This window comes from Oncorhynchus nerka, linkage group LG4, assembly GCF_034236695.1.
Source record: "Oncorhynchus nerka isolate Pitt River linkage group LG4, Oner_Uvic_2.0, whole genome shotgun sequence".
Classification (NCBI taxonomy): domain Eukaryota; kingdom Metazoa; phylum Chordata; class Actinopteri; order Salmoniformes; family Salmonidae; genus Oncorhynchus; species Oncorhynchus nerka.
In genome coordinates, this window is record NC_088399.1 from 40,469,612 (window position 1) to 40,481,772 (window position 12,161).

Consider the following 12,161-nt stretch of genomic DNA (forward strand, 5'->3'; position numbering starts at 1 on the left):
TATTAAAGTATATATTCGTCTATCGATGAGTATTGCTAAGCTATCCTTCATAGTGCCAGAGGATTGAAGTTGAACATCTCCAAATGCATCAGTTTAATTATGCCTAAATGTGCAATAAAAATCATTGTCTATATCTTATTTAATGAAACCCCCTCTAAACTTTTTTGGAAATGACAAGTTCACTTTCTCATCCATAAACATAGCCAGGTGCAAATACGGTTCAGCAGCTCAAATCAACAGGATGTGGTGCATTGTTATTAGGAATGACGTTTACTATGGAGGGATCTCTAAAATAATGAATATAATCACACTTCATCAATTTAAATATTATAGGGAGACCTATACATTTAGCAGCTGGTCAGTGTAGCCTATTATCGTCTAGGCATGACGTTGAAATATATTCACGCCTACAGTAAAAACATCCAGGCTTCCATCATAAAGGTACATTTTTACAAAAAAGTAAGAATGACAGGGGGCAGTAGGGAAAACGAATCCTGTGTGAAACATCCTCTGAAATATGTACATACTTGGATAATAAATACAAAACCAACATCTCGGAGGGGTGGGGGTTATATCCCATGGGATCTGTCAAGGCTGCATACAGCAGAAATACCACTGAAATATTCTAGTTCCTACACATCACCTTCTTAATCAAAACAAAATATACCTTTTATAGGCAGCACCATTTGGGCTCCCGAGGCATCACTAAAGACCCTAGTTCAATTTCAGGCTCTATCACAACCGGCAGTGATTGGAAGTCCCATATGGCGGTGCACAATTGGCCCAGCGTTGTCTGAGTTAGCGTTTGGCCGGGGTAGGCATCATTGTAAATAAGAATGTCTTCTTAACTGACTTGCCTAGTAAGATAAAGGTTCAAAATCATGCTCATGTCAGTCCTCTAGAATGCAAATGTCTTCCTAATAGGACTCTGTAGTAATGAAATGGTTATCAATCAAATTGATTTATGAAGCCCTTCTTACATCAGTTGATGTCACATAGTGCTGTACAGAAACCCAGCCTGGAAACCCCAAACAGCAAGCAATGCAGGTGTAGAAGCACGGTGGCGAGGAAAAACTCACTAGAAAGGCCGGAACCTAGGAAGAAACCTAGAGAGGAACCAGGCTATGAAGGGTGGCCAGTCCTCTTCTTGCTGTGCCGGGTGGAGATTATGACAGAACATGGCCAAGATGTTCAAATGTTCATAGATGACCAGCAGGGTCAAATAATAATAATCACAGTGGTTGTAGAGGGTGCAACAGGTCAGCACCTCAGGAGTAAATGTCAGTTAGCTTTTCATAGCCGATCATTCAGAGTATCTCTACCGCTCCTGCTGTCTCTAGAGAGTTAAAAACAGCAGGTCTGGGACAGGTAGCACGTCCGGTGAACAGGTCAGGGTTTGATAGCCGCAGGCAGAACAGTTGAAACTGGAGCAGCAGCACGACCAGGTGGACTGCGGACAGCAAGGAGTCAACAGGCCAGGTAGCCAACCCAGACAGGAAGATCATGTCAGTGACTCAACCCATTCAAGTGACGCACCCCTCCTAGGGACGCACCCCTCCTAGGAGCACCAGTAAGCCAGTAATAGGGTTTGAGGCAGAGAATCCCAGTGGAGAGAGGGGAACCGGCCAGGCAGAGACAGCAAAAGCGGTTCGTTGCTCCAGTGCCTTTCTGTTCACCTTCACACTCCTGGGCCAGACACTCAATCATAGGACCTACTGAAGAGATGAGTCTTCAATAAAGACTTAAAGGTTGAGACCGAGTCTGCGCCTCTCACATGGATAGGCAGACCATTCCATAAAAATGGAGCTCTATAGGAGAAAGCCCTGCCTCCAGCTGTTTGCTTAGAAATTCTAGGGACAGTAAGGGGGGCCTGTGTCTTGTGACCGTAGCGTATATGTAGGTATGTACGGCAGAACCAAATCGGATAGATAGGTAGGAGCAAGCCCATGTAATGCTTTGTAGGTTAGCAGTAAAACTTTGAAATTAGCCCTTGCCTTAACAGGAAGCCAGTGTAGAGAGGCTAGCACTGGAGTAGGATGATCACATTTTTTGGTTTTATTCAAAATTCTAGTAGCTGTGTTTAGCACTAACTGAAATGTATTTATTGCTTTATCCGGGTAGCCGGAAAGTAGAGCATTGCAGTAGTCTAACCTAGAAGTGACAAAAGCATGGATTAATTTTCCTGCATAATTTTTGGACAGAAAGTTTCTGATTTTTACAATGTTACGTAGATGGAAAAAAGCTGTCCTTGAAACAGTCTTGATATGTTTGTTCAAAGAGAGATCAGGGTCCAGAGTAACGCTGAGGTCCTTCACAGTTTTATTCGAGACGACATCAAGATTAATTGTCAGATTCAACAGAAGATATCTTTGTTTCTTGGGACCTAGAACTAGCATCTCTGTTTTGTCCGAGTTTAAAAGTAGAATATTTGCCGCCACTTTTAGTGAGTTTGGTACACATCCGGTGGATAGAGAGCCATTTATTATGTTCAACATAGGAGGGCCAAGCACAGGAAGCAGCTCTTTCAGTAGTTTAGTTGGAATAGGGTCCAGTATGCAGCTTGAAGGTTTAGAGGCCATGATTATTTTCATCAATGTGTCAAGAGATATAGTATTAAAAAACTCGAGTGTCTCCCTTGATACTAGGTCCCAGCAGAGTTGTGCAGACTCAGGACAACTGAGCTTTGGAGGAATATGCAGATTTAAAGAGGAGTCTGTAATTGGCTTTCTAAGGATCATTATCTTTTCCTTAAAGAAGTTCATGAATTTATCACTGCTGAAGTTATCACTCAATTGCACTCCACATTGTCCTTTCCCACCTGGACAAACGTAACACCTACCTGAGAATGCTGTTCATGGACTACAGCTCAGCGTTCAACACCATAGTGCCCACAATGCTCATCACTTTACTAAGGACCCTGGGACTAAACACCTCCCTCTGCAACTGGATCATGGACTTCCTGACGGGCCACCCCCAGGTGGTAAGGATAGGTAACACCACATCTGCCATGCTGATCCTCAACACTGGGGCCTCTCAGGGGTGCGTGCTTAGTCACCTCCTGTACTCCATGTTCACCCACAACTAAGTGGCCAAGCACGACTCCAACACCATCATTGAGTTTGCTGACGACACAACAGTGATCACAGACAACGATGAGACAGCCTATAGGGAGGTCACAGACCTGGCAGTGTGGTGCCAGGACAACAACCTCTCCCTCAACGTGAGCAAGACAAAGGAGATGATCGTGGACTACAGGACAAGGAGGGCCGAACACGGCCCCCATTAACATCAGCAGGGCTGTAGTGGAGCGGGTCGAGAGTTTTAAGTTCCTTGGTGTCCACATCACCAACAAACTATCATGGTCCAAACACACCAAGACAGCCGTGAAGAGGGAACAACAGCTTTTCCCCCTTAGGAGACTAAAAAGATTTGGCATGGGTCCCCAGATCCTCAAAAAGTTCTACAGCTGCACCATCGAGAGCATCCTGACTACTTGGCATCCAATCATAAGGTGCTACAGAGTGTAGTGCGTACGGCCCAATACATCACTGGGGCCAAGCTTCCTGCCATCCAGGACCGATATACTAGACGTGTCAGAGGAAGGCCCAAAATATGTCAAAGACTCTAGTCACCCAATTCATAGACTACCGCACGGCAAGTGGTACTGGAGCGCCAAGTCGAGGTCCAAAAGGCTCCTTAACATCTTCTACCCCCCCAAGCTATAAGACTGCTGAACAATTAACCAAATCGCAACCCAGACTATTTACATTGACCCCCCCCCTTTATTTTTTACACTGCTGCTACTTGCTGTTTATTATCTATGCATCGTCACTTTAGCCCTACCTTCATGTACAAATTGCCTCGACTAACCTGTGTCCCCGCACATTGACTCCATACAGCCTCGTTATTTAATTTTGTGTTGCTTTTCATTTTTATTACTTTAGTTTATTTAGTAAATATTTTCTTAACTCTATTTCTTGAACCTCATTTTTGGTTTTGGGCTTGTAAGTAAGCATTTCGTGGTAAGGTCCTGTTGTATTTGGCGCATGTGACAAATAATTTGATTTGGTGTGTATGTATCCTTTTCGGTGTGTTTTGGGAGTCGAGCAAGAGTAGTGTAACGGTTCTCCTCGTCATCTGAGGAAGAGTAGTCAAGATCGGACCAAAATGCAGCGTGGTATGTGTCCATGTTAATATTTAATAAATCAACTGAACACTGAATAACAAAACAACAAAGAGATTGAAAGAAACAGACCTGTGAGGTGAAATACAAACACAGAACAGAAAATAATCACCCACAACTCAAAAGTGAAACCAGGATACCTAAATATGTTTCTCAATCAGGGACAATGATAAACAGCTGCTTCTGATTGAGAACCATACCAGGCCAAACACAGAAATCCCAAAACATAGAAAAAGGAACATAGACAACCCACTCAACTCACGCCCTGACCGTACTAAAACAAAGACATAATAAAAGAACTAAGGTCAGAACGTGACAAGTAGACTCTTTTCGACTCCAGTCACAGGAGTCGGAGTCGACTGCAAAACTCTTGGAGTTGTATGTCAAACACTGGTATAATAAAAATTCCAACCTAAATTAAGCTGTGTGATAAACAACTCAATTCCAGTCACATTTCGGCAAAATTAAGGATACTGCATTCATTGCTTCAAATGAAGAAAATCAACCATGACAAGAATGCTTTATTGCATTTCCAGTGTATGAAGCATGATGTTGCCATAGGATAAGAGGAATCAATATATGTAGCCTACAACTCATTTGAGTAAGCATATGCCTAGGATCCCAACCTAGTCTCAGAGCATTTCATATTATTCTTTACGTAAAATCAGGGACACTCCACTTCAAAGGGAAAGGGAAAGGGGGTACCTAGTCAGTTGTACAACTGAATGCATTCAACTGAAATGTGTCTTCCATTTAGTATGATATGTTAAGTTTTGTATGGTATGTATTAATTTGTGGATGTTCATCACTCATTCCGTATGATATGTTCCAACTTAAAATTCGTATTATGTGTTACGAAAATGCAAAACATACAATATTTTATGAATTTGCAAAATGTACAATATGTTCTGATTTCTAGCTAGGTTGCTACGGGTTAGGGTTAAGTTTAGGAGTTAGGTTAAATGGTTAAGGTTCGGGATAGCTAAAAAGGTTAAGGTTAGCTAACAGGCTAAGTAGAGCCAAAGTAGCTTGAAAGTAGTTGAAAAGTTGCTAATTAGCACAAATGCTAAAGTTGTCCGTGATGAGGTTCAATCTCACAAGCTTTGTGTTGCTAGATGTTCACATTATACGCCCACCCATTAACCATCAGTCTTATTTAAGTGCTAATTGGAGTGGCCCGGATTTAAAACATAATAAAACTAAATGCTCTGAGACCAGGTTCTGCATAAATTCTGCATAACTATTACACATTCAGTCCATAGAGAGCTCATAACCAGTTAATCCACAATATTCCATTAAATCTTGAGTGAAAAAAATTATAATTCCATTACTAAACCAGTAATACCGACCCATCCTTTTCCGATAAAAGATAAAACCAGCGACTATATTTTACTTTTTTTTATTCAACATTGTCAGAGAAGGGAGGGCATAAAAGGTTTAAAAAACATTTGCTTATCACAAGGTTTCACAAAAACTAATCTCCCACAATGCATCTGTACATGAGACTGCATGTATTTGCCACCAGTTCACAAAATGTTCAACCAGATCCCCAACATTTTTAAATAACACTACTGGTATAAAATAAAAAGGTTGCTGATGTTTAACTACCGAGACATCAAATTCTCACCATTAACCATTTATAAATATTGAGTTACAAGTTGAAAAGTTGAAAAAAAAATGTAACCTGTATGACATGAGAATTTATGCAAGCGTTGCATCCTTCAGTAGGGACGGTCTCTGCTGTCCTGGCAATGGTCTCCCCTGGAGAGGGAATAAACATTTCTGTTAACACATTTGTCCGATTTATTAACCTACATCTTTCTGATTTTGTATTTTCCTTGTTGTTCACAACTGTGCAATCGAGTCAGGACTGCTTACAGTGCTATCAATGCCATACAAAACATTCAAAACTCTATGGGGGGGTTAAATGTGAGAAGCCCAAGTGTCCATTAGAAGCTGGCTTGTTTGATGGGAGCTAGCTGAGGATGTGGATAATTCTTCACTCACTTAATTTCCATCAACTTGCCGGGGGGTCCCATACCCACCCTGCCTCGGCCGCCCATGTCATCCATGGGAGGGCCACCATGGCCCCTGCCTCCGAAGCCTCCTCTTTCCATGCCACCAAGTTTTGAGAATGACACAAATATTAATCTCCACAAAGTTTCCTGACCATGGACCCAAAATATCAATGTTTTGTTCCCCGAGCTACTTAGTTATCACTTTTTCCTTATGGCAAGGTGCTCCATCATGCTGGAAAAGGCATTGTTCGTCACCAAACTGTTCCTGGATGGTTGGGAGAAGTTGCTCTCGGAGGATGTGTTGGTACCATTCTTTATTCATGGCTGTGTTCTTAGGCAAAATTGTGAGTGAGCCCACTCCCTTGGCTGAGAAGCAAACATGAATGGTCTCAGGATGCTTTACTGTTAGCATGACACAGGACTGATGGTAGCGCTCACCTTGTCTTCTCCGGACAAGCTTTTTTCCGGATGCCCCAAACAATCGGAAAGGGGATTCATCAGAGAAAATGACTTTACCCCAGTCCTCATCAGTCCAATCCCTGTACCTTTTGCAGAATATCAATCTGTCCCTGATGTTTTTCCTGGGGAGAAGGGGCTTATTTGCTGCCCTTCTTAACACCAGGCCATCCTCCAAAAGTCTTCGCCTCACTGTGCGTGCAGATGCACTCACACCTGCCTGCTGCCATTCCTGATCAAGATTTGTACTGGTGGTGCCCCGATCCCACAGCTGAATCAACTTTAGGAGATGGTCCTGGCCCTTGCTGCACTTTCTTGGGTGCCCTGAAGCCTTTTTCACAACAATTGAACTGCTCTCTTTGAAGTTCTTGATGATCCGATAAATGTCCTTGCCTGTAAAGCCCTTTTTGTGCAAAGCAATGATGACAGCACATGTTTCCTTGCAGGTAACCATGGCTGACAGAGGAAGAACAATGATTCCAAGCACCACCCTCCTTTTGAAGCTTCCAGTCTGTTATTCGAACTCAATCAGCATGACAGAGTGATCTCCAGCCTTGTCAACACTCACACCTGAGTTAAAGAGAGAATCACTGACATGATGTCAGCTGGTCCTTTTGTGGCAGGGCTGAAATGCAGTGGAAATGTTTTTTGGGGATTCAGTTTATATGCATGGCAAAGAGGGACATTGCAATTAATTGCAATTCATCTGATCACTCTTCATAACATTCTGGAGTATATGCAAATTCACGTCATACAAACTGAGGCAGCAGGCTTTGTGAAAATTAATATTTGTGTCATTCTCAAAACTTTTGGCCTCGACTATAGTTCATACATGTATCATCTATGAGCAGAATGACTGTCTTACCTCAATTAGCCCCGAAATCCCTAGTTTGAAAGCAACTGTTTTCTGGATGCTGTGCAGCGCGATTGTCCATACATTTACCCCCACGTGGGCCAGCTCCTTAGCAATTTGAGTTGCAGCCAATGAACTTCAACCTGTTGTCATTTGAGTGACAGCTAGCAAGACGCACACACAGTGTTGCATGGTATACCGAAACCTCTGTACTTTTTTGATACTAGAACATTAAAAAAATAGTTTGGTACTTCTGTCAAATGTGTCTCACGGATCAAGCCTATCAGCTCAGCCGGCCCCTTATTGGGCAGGACAAACCAGTTTTGTTGATTTTTGAGATCATCAAAATAAAATCAACTGCAGCACATTGTTGGACTCATTCAGCAGTTTCTTACCTGATTAAGTTCAATACCAATGGAAATGAATGTTGAAAGGTAAATTTATATTCCTAAATGCTGTGGCTGCTTTGTGTTGAGAAGACATTTTGACGAATAGCCCAATGCTAAAACACAGTTAACTTGTCCAACTCAACCAATATGCAGAAACAGTTTGTGATATATTGAAATCTAAACATAAAATGTACCATCTACACATGCATGTGCAACAATAGTAATCATATTACTTATATGTTTATGTTTTTTTAAACAAACACCATATCTACACACCAAAAACCCTTGTTTGACAAGTGGCAATAAATCACTGAAATCGATTAAGGGGGGAAAATTAGGTTGTATACGCTGTTGAAACGAACACACAAAAAAAGAAACTGGAGAAATATGTTTTTAAATGCGTCACTGGTTAGACAACAACCTGCAGAAGACAGATACATTTTGGAGTAATGCATTTTGATACAAGTGCGTCGCCAATGCGGTAAGTGTAACGTAACCCACATTGGACTCTGGAGCAGTGAAAATGTGTTTTCTGAAGTGATGAATCACGCTTCACAATCTGGCAGTCCGACGGACGAATCTGGGTTTGACGGACGCCAGGAGAATGCTATCTGCCCGATTACATAGTGTCAACTGTAAAGTTTGGTGGAGGAAGAATAATGGCCTGGAGCTGTTTTTCATGGTTCGGGATAGGCCCCTTAGTTCCAGTGAAGGGAAACCTTAACGCTCCAGCATACAATGACATTCTAGACGATTCTGTGCTTCCAACTTTGAGGCAACGGTTTGGGGAAATCCCTTTCCTGTTTCAGCATGACAATGCCCCCGTGCACAAAGAGGTCCATACAGAAATGGTTTGTCGAGATCAGTGTGGAAGAACTTGACTGGCCTGCACAGAGCCCTGAACCTCAACCCCATCGAACACCTTTGGGATGAATTGGAATGCCGACTGCAAGCCCGACCTAAATCGGCCAACATTAGTGCCCGACCTCACTAATGCTCGTGGCTGAATTGAAGCAAGTCCCCGCAGCAATGTTCCAACATCTAGTGGAAAGCCTTCCCAGAAGAGTGGAGGCTGTTATAGCAGCAAAGGGTGGACCAACTCCATATTAAAGTCCATTATTTTGGAATGAGATGTTTGACAAGCAGGTGTCCACATACTTTTGGTCATGTAGTGTATAAGATCTCCTAATCCTGTGTTAACATCAGACCTTATTTTCAGCGTTAATCCCAAAACCTATTCTTTCTCCATTAATTTTCACCATAGGTGTGGTTGAATGAACCAGAGGTAACTCATTTTTAGTTTTTTATGACTACAAGCTGGAAAACCGGCCACGTGAATAACGTCCACGTGAATAACGTTATTACTCGTTAAAGAGAGTGCATATATTTTTAAAGAAGCTACTTCTAATGGGCTCCTGAGTGGCGCAGTGGTCTAAGGCAGTGTATCTTAGTGCTAGAGGCGTCACTACAGACACCCTGGTTCAAATCCAGGCTGTATCACAACCGGCCATGATTGGGAGTCCCATAGGGAAGCGCACAATTGGCTCAGAGTCCGGGTTTGGCCGGTGTAGGCTGTCATTGTAAATAAGAATTTGTTCTTAACTGACTTGTTATGTCTTTGTTTTAGTACGGTCAGGGCGTGAGTTGGGTGGGTTGTCTATGTTCCTTTTTCTATGATTTGGGATTTCTGTGTTTGGCCTGGTATGGTTCTCAATCAGAGGCAGCTGTCATTTGTTGTCCCTGATTGAGAACCATACCACACTTTTGAGTTGTGGGTGATTATTTCCTGTTTAGTGTTTTTGTCTTTCACCTTACGGGACTGTTCGTTTGTTATTTATTGTTTTGTTAAGTGTTCTAGTACGTCATTAAAAGCTATGAACACTTACCACGCTGCGCATTGGTCCTCCTCTCTTTCTCCCAACGACGAACGTTACACTTGTTAAATAAATGTTGACCAGTACAATAAAATAGGTTGCAAATGGAAGGGAAACCAATTGTCATCTGTAGCCCCGTGAAAAACAGCCAAAACAAGCTTGACAACTCAATTATTGCACCTTCCTAATAAATATGCATTCACCTGTAATGTGGATAGGCCTAGACTACATCTTGATTTACCCAGTTAATTAATAGCGATATACCATTCAAATAAATGACCATTACATTGTTATGTAGTTAGATTGTTTTTAACAAAGTCAAATGGATTGTATGATTGTATAATTGATTCATTAACGCATACATGGCTGTCTCAGAAAAATGTTTAAAAAAATATACACATTTTAATGTTGAACTCAAGATGCCCAACGATTAAACAGAGCAGTAGCTGAGTTTGTCTAGAAACTGCCATTCTGTGACTGGCTAATAAGTCTTCTTTCTTTGCTGTGTTACCGTGAAGGTATTGAGTATTGGGATACTAAACCTGGTATTGTGATAACATTAAACACACAGTAGAGTAAGAGAGTCAGTCACTAGCTTCATTAATAAGTGCACCGACGACATTATCCCCACAGTGACCATACGTACATATCCTAACCAGAAGCCATGGATACAGGCAACATCCGCACTGAGCTAAAGGCTAGAGCTGCTGATTTCAAGGAGTGGGTCACTAACCCGGATGCTTATAAGAAATCCCTCGACGCCCTCCGATGAACCATCACAGACAAAGCGTCAATACAGGACTAAGATCGAATCCTACTACACAGTCTCTGACACTCGTCAGATGTGGCAGGGCTTGCAAACTATCACAGATTACAAAAGGAAACCCAGTCACAAGCTGCCCATTGACGCAAGTCTACCAGACAAGCTAAATGCCAGCAACACTGAACAATGCATGAAAGCACCCGCTGTTCCAGACGACTGTGTGATAACGCTCTCCATAGACGATGTGAATATGACCTTTAAAAAAAGTTAACATTCACAAGGCAGCAGCGCCAGACAGATTACCAGGACACGTACTCAGAGCATTCGCTGAGCAGCTGGCAAGTGTCTTCACTGACATTTTCAACCTTTCCCTCATCCAGTCTAATACCTATGCTTCAAGCAGACCACCATAGTTCCTGTGCCCAAGAACACCAAGGTAACCTGTCTAAATGACCATTGCCCCATTGCACTCACATCTGTCGCCATGAAATACTTTGAAAGCTGGTCATGGTTCAAGTCAACACCATCATCCCAGACCCACTCCAATTTACGTATCTCCACAGATTCACAGATGACGCAATCGCTATTGCAGTCCACAATGCCCTTTCCCACGTGTACAAAAGGAACATCTACATTAGAATGCTGTTCATTGACTACAATTTTTGGGGATCACCTTTGGCTCATGGGTGCTACTTTCAGAACTACTGGCTAAAAAGTATACAAAAATACTAGAGAATGTCTTTAACCTACTGGAGAGTACTTTATCCTTGATGAAGTAGAAATTGTTAACAAAGCATTTACCTGGAGGGAGGAAACGTGGGGGTCCAAAGCCTTCTGGTTTGGGTGATTTACACTCCATTCTCCAGGAAAAGTTTTCATTACCACAGTCCCTGCGATCATAAGCCTCAGTCAGGACTACCCCAAACCACAGAGAAAGGGAGTCAATGACTCAACTATGAATTATTTTTTTCCTTTTGTTGTTAGTATTTACGCATTAGGGCATTCCCAGTCTCCTGCTCTCTTGTGCACGTTGGCCCCTGAGGGCCCACCTCTGCCCATGCCACGAGGACAACCCCTGAGGATAAAGCCTCCGCGCTCCCCATCTCGACCACGGCCCATCATTCCTGGCCCAGTGTGTGACCGGGGGAGGACAGTGTTCAGAATGTTACACTAAGTTAGAGATCTATCAACTTTAACCACCATCTACTAATTGCCAAGTATATGTCTCAAATGTATTTATGTACCAAGATATCCTAAAATGCTGAAACTGTTAGAGTAGGTTGGATATGTCCATTTCAGATGTGTGGAACAGGATTGGCAGATTCATCATGCTTCCCTTGTCACCCCTCATGGGCATGTCTCCTCGCATCATCACGTAATGGGCTTATGGTGAGCCTTCGACACCTTCAGCTTCTTTCCCTGAAAGTCTTTGCCTTGGTAGGAAAACGGGAAGAGGTGCATATTCAATAAATATTCATAGAAAGAACATTGCCAAGACTATGCATGAAGCCCTATTGATTCTTATCAAGGGGCTATCAGAGGGCCTCCATTACTACCCAAAGTAAAATAGCAAAACGACACTCACCATCAAACCACTCCACTGCCACTTTGGCGCATGGGGGCTC